Below are 6078 nucleotides of genomic sequence, written 5' to 3' on the forward strand. Positions count from 1 at the left end.
GAAAGATACTATCATGATGAATATTACACCTTTGTAAAATGAAGGCAGAGAAAAAGACAGACTCGTTCTGGCTATTAGAGACATTTCTAGCTGCGTAATGGAGATAATTGTGTGGTCACTTTAACTTCCAATTCAGAGACATAATCTGATCTCTTATGTGATTTAGGAAGGAATAATTTGATGTAAGGGGTGAGAAGTTACCACTCCTGGAAGCAGATACCAATTTGCACCAGCGATACAGCACTGCGTGCAGGGAACATCGATGTAATTTGCTTAGGTGTTGACGGTGATTATGTGGGCACCTGGGGATGCCTGGACACAATTGCTCACATGCAACCCAGTTTAATGTAACCTTTTTGCTAGAAGCTGGAGTCCTCTCCAATATATTGCAGGTAAGTTACAGAAAGTACTGAGGGATCTTTAGTTTATTTCTGCACGGCCACGAAAGGCAAACTGCCGTTTAACGCCCTATGCGGTGAACTCAGGCGGGAGTGGCTTTATTGGCTTCCCTGCAACTGCAATGGAGCTATGCTCCACTTCTTCCTGAAGCTCCAATAATGCAAAAGTTTTAACACCTCGGTGCACCGCAGCACCAGCTCTGCCTACATCCCGAGGAAGGATACGAGCACGCCGCACTCTCCCGTGCTGCGAGAGGCTCAGGAAAAGAGGGTTTTTTATTATTATATTTTTTTTTTTTTTTTACAGAGAGGTCTGATGTCATTTTCACCGAGAATCAAAGGATTTCTTTGTGAACAGAACACAAGACACTCCTGGTTTATTAATTTTAACTGGATGAGTATTTGACTTCAGATTTAGCATGTTAAGAACCCGAGCATCATCTTTAAGTTTTACATAGTTATGCAAATGTTTATCTAAGTTAGAAAGCTCAATCATTTGAATAAACCAGTATAGTCAACAGGAAGAGTTTCTGGAACTTCTGGAAGAACATGTAGGATTAGTCTAAAAAGATGACTAATTCTTTTTAGAAATAAAAACCTACATGTAAGGGGTCAAAGTGACTGGATTTTCTATACTCGAGTGTTATATAAGACCTGATTCTGCATCATTTACTGTAGTTTAGTACAATCAAGTCGTCAGTAGTTAACAACACACCATTTGAGAAGAGCAGTATTTAAGAAGAAACTATTTCCCCTATTCATCAGGAAACAAGTGAAAGGGTTTTCAAAAACGCCTTATTTAACTTTATTTCCTCTGAAGTCTGAGGCTTAGAACAGTTGAACAGCAAGATAGAATTTCTAACGCTCCTCTCCTTCCCCTGAGAGCTTAGTACCTAAAATGGAAGAGTATACTATTTCTCACTAAAGAATAAAATAAATTAACCAGTATTTCCAGAAAATTCTCTTTAGAATATATTTTTCACAAATCCAGTAAAACCCTACTTGTGGGACACTAACTCACTGTGGTTAAGTCTCGCCCAATTAGACCTCCAGACTTACCACCTCCTCTAAATGAGCGGGCAGGGCTACGTGTGCTGCCTTCAATGGCTCTGCAGAACTCAACAGCAATGGGATTTCAGAGTCCCAGCTGTCCAAATTCCCTTCCCAAAGGCAACTCACCAGGGCATCTGACCCAAGTCCCAACCAACGCAGCTTCCAAGTTTCCAGTCCTGTTCATCAACGAGGCAGAAGAGTTGCCTAGGGCTCAATTCAGTTACCTAAACGCAGGCATGAAGTATCCCCCGTATGGCGTTGAGGACCTCCACGGGGGCTGGTGGACAGGCCACAGAAGGCTCATGCACTGCTGGAGCAGCAGGTGGGCAATAGGGGAGACGGAGGGCATCTCAAGTGGCACTAACTCATGTATGTTTAGGCAAGTGACCCGAGCTCATAGCCTTTGCTGAGGATGCAAGGGGAAAAAAAAAAACAAAGAAAACCCAAACTACAAAAATAGCACAACAGTAACTCTATGTTAGTTAATGCAAAAAAAAAAAAGTAAGCTCATGACAAAATAACGTTTATATGTGTTTATCTGGTCTGGTTTTCTTCCTCTTTGAGAGCATACTTTGGATTCACCCACACACATTTGGCTTCTCCAAATCCTAGTATTTCTCTCCATCTTCTCTGCAGTTTCCCTCCTCCTTGGTAGGCATTTAGAAAAGGAGCTCACTGGTGTGAAAACACATTCCTGTGTTGTACTCTCCTGTGAGAATACGTTCATGCCTTTGAATTCCCCATTAGCAAGTCTCCTTCTAATCACCTTCCTCAGGCAAGCAACGTCCTTCTCTGTGTGCTTTGTATCTGCCTGGAGTTCAGATGTAACAAACTCTTTTAGCCCCAGCTAGCAACCATCCAAGAGGGCTTCATTTGATTCAATGATCATTGAAATTTAACAGCCTTTACTAATTGTCCCAGCCTTTAATAATTGCACAGCATCAGGTGCAAGAAGTTTTGCTGGGATTTTCTTAATGTGGAGGTGAAGGACAACAGAGAAGGCAGTTGTCTCTCACATTAAAAAAGTTCACGGTCTGACCTACAAACACATCGAGTCTCCAGTATCAATTGTTCACAGCCAAATTTCCCAAATTGTTAGTATGTTTCATGCAATAAGTTAGTCTAATTATAAATGTCAACTACAGACTGTATTCTGTGCACACGTATATATATGTGAATACCCAGCTCCCTACTAAATGTCATTCATCCACTTTTAGAAACATTCATATTCAAAATTATTCAGATTTTCCTAAGTGCCTCAGTGACAAGGGAACTTGTACTCTTATGTCAGGTGCCACTGACAATCAAAACTGCATCTGTCATTAGACTGTTTGTTTGGTAATTATATGTGATAATAGGCTCATCTCCTGAAAGGTTTTCTACATAGCCCACAAATCGCAGCAAAGTAGAGGGGCTTTGGTGCAGAGAAGTTTGGTTAAAGCAAAAACATCTATTGGAAACCATTTTCCCCCCCCAAGACATAAACTAAAGATAAATGCAAACCATAGTCCATCTGTGCATGCAGAACCTTTTGAAGCATGTGTTCTAGTCTTTATGTATTGCCTCTTCAAATAATCAAGATTGGTGTTTAATGTACTGCATTTGGCCGTATCTAAAAGCATCGAGTTACCACCACCACCACAGACACTTTTACATGTTACATACTGTATACTCGCTGGCCAGGAAGCTCTTTTTGTTCTGCATGTACAGATCTATCATCATGGCAACCTGCTCCACAGCCAGAGTTCCTACGTGTTGTGGTCATAAAAATAACCGGATTCCTGACAGAAGACACCCCAGCAAAAGCCAGTTTTGTCTGCAGTGAAGTCAACAGCACTCAGTGGGAACAGAATCTCATCCTGAGTTATGAAAAATGCCCACCATCAAAATATATCTCTTTGTTCGCATACAAAATGTGAGTAAAGAATCTCTTATCTAAAAAGCAAACATAGAGCTTCACTCAAAACACAGAGCAGTGGTCTCAGTGCGGGGCCAGAAAGATTTGGAAACTGTAGAAAATATTTCAAGTTCATTAAATACCCCTAGGAAGCAATAGCACAGTGCAAGCCATGAAAATAAATGTTGACACAAAGAAAGCTATTTTTACATAATGACTATTAATTGTGAAGTTCCTCCTGGGCAGCAAACGATAACAACTGTAACACCAGGAAAAGAGTAATTGCTTTGATTCAACATCCCAGCATGTATCTCTAGATCATAAAAACCCTAAACCAAACCCCAAACACCTGACCTCAACTACTTGAAAGAGGTCTTTATTATAATTTAGATTATTAGCCAGCTCAGTCCTTCTAAAAATTCACTTCACGCCTCATGCTTTACCATTTAACGTACAGGTTGAATACTCTTTACTAATTTCTATGTTGACCTATTTAAATGGATTTGTTGGCTCACTTGTTTTTTACTAATTAGGTACCATCTTTCAAATCATGACAGCTGGAACTTTCAAACACTTTCCCCCCCACCACAATAGCCTTTAAAAACATCTTTTTCCTAATACATTACTAAGTGTTTCGCTTACGGTCACACAAATTCTAAAATGTTTTGTCTCTTTCAGGCTCTCCATCTTATTTTTTTCAAATTTCTTACGACTTTCAGTCACAAAATTCAACAACAAAAGAAGGTTACTCTCACTGAAGTTTCCTGGAAAACAAGACAAATATACCACAACAACCACTGAACTTGTAAATTCTGAGTAATCCCCATGAAACAATCGGAATTACCACCAAGCAGCTATTTCGCAACTGCAATGGGGTGACCAATCTCAAAATGCCAAAAATCAGAACATTTACTGGAAAAGTACAAATTCTATCTAAAATCTGAGGGTTTCTTCCCAGTAAATTGCTGCTCCCAGTGCAAGCAGGTGTTCTTTACAGCTGTTGACATCGGCTTGCTAGAGCACTTCTCCTCAATTGAAAGTCAGTAATTGTAACTAAAATAACTAAACTCAAACACACCAGACGGCAGAGGAAAAGAAAACATTGCTGTTGTCAGGTTAGCTTTGCTTACATTTAATATTTGACAATCTTCTGCCAAAGAAGGAAGTCATTGTATTCTATATCTAAAAGAAACTGAAAACCAGAAATAGGCACCAAATCAAGCTTCCTGAAGTAACGCACTTTAAAGATAAAGCCTGACTCCTGTCAGCCCGGCGCTTTACCTGTTCTGCCATACAGCTTCACAACACAGCACGTAAAGCTTTGTTTGTTGTACAGTCATTTCTAGAACACACACTCCAGCCATATCGCTGTACGGATAGTAAATACGTATCTTCAGGCCAGGTTATATGTACTCTCCTCTGTTCCTCTGCAAGGTCCCTATGGGGAATGAAGGGGGTTAAAACGTATGGAGCAGGAACCACGGCAAATTGCAAAGCCAGAAGCACCTGGGTAACTCATTATCACTGTCGGAGTGCTAGTCGGGTTTTGCTATTTATTTATTTTTAACAGATATTCCAGTAACTGTTCCTGAAAGACGCATACACATCAAAGAAAGGTGAAGAGGTTTAAAATGGTGTTTGTTGCTTATAAAATTAACAGGCAGCCAAGATACATTAACCGAACACAGCTGCTGGATGCAAAAACCTTTCCAGCTCTGTAGAAACAGACACCAGCATGACTAAAGAGAGATCAAAAATGACCTTACTGTGACACAAGACGCCGGCGTGTATACTTTACTACGTTTTGTAATTGGAGTTCGGGTGGGTTTCTTGTCTTCTCAGTAAATGAACAGAGAAAAATGACTAATTGTGACCTCTAGTGGGTATTCTATATAACAACCGTGGCAGAGCTTCCACAGTTCTCTTAGCAGTACCATGGACGTTTGTTCTAATCTCTCTCGAAGTATTTTTTTTTTTAGAAAGATGACAAATAGGGTGAAAATAATAGTGCTTCATTGCATTCTCCTTTAATTTTTACTACACAATAAGATGACTCTCCATTTCTTTTGATATACCTAAGTGTGCCTTACAAGTCTCAGCGGAGAAAATAACATGGCAGCAACAAGAACAAAAAAACCCAAACAGCCCCCAACACATAAAGACAAAACGACAAAGAACGGGGCTGGTAGAACACTGGTTTAAGCTGGACATCCTTGAGCGACAAATCTTTGGCATTAGTTTTGAAAGGATATATTCACCTGCCGTTCCTCCTGACAGCTGGAGGCACGTTCGCAACTGGAAGCATCTCACTGAGAGGGAGAGCTGTATCTTGGGTGATTTTACCCCATGATGCTCCAGATGTAAATAAGCCCAGAAAATACCTCAGCCTGGAGAACTGTCATACTGGGGGGGTGGGTGTTGGGGTTGGAGGGGAATAAATCAATAGTGGAAATGAAGAACTCCCTGGACATAATGCAACCAAATGAAATCAAAGCTTTAGAGAGCAGACAGGGTCGTGCCAGCTGATGAGCGTTTGAATATCGTAGACAGGTGACGGACACAAGACTGTGGGGAGCTGCAGGAGCACAGGCATGAGATGGAGGTAGGCAGGAGCAGGGACGAAGGCTCTGCCCGAGGCACCTGACTCTTCCTGGTGCCCATACACTGTGTGAGGAGGAAAAAAGAGAAGTGTGCCCTCACCCAGATGTGCACGGAGGGTGTGAGGGACGG

This window comes from Balearica regulorum, chromosome 3 (assembly GCF_011004875.1).
Source record: "Balearica regulorum gibbericeps isolate bBalReg1 chromosome 3, bBalReg1.pri, whole genome shotgun sequence".
Taxonomy (NCBI): Eukaryota; Metazoa; Chordata; class Aves; order Gruiformes; family Gruidae; genus Balearica; species Balearica regulorum.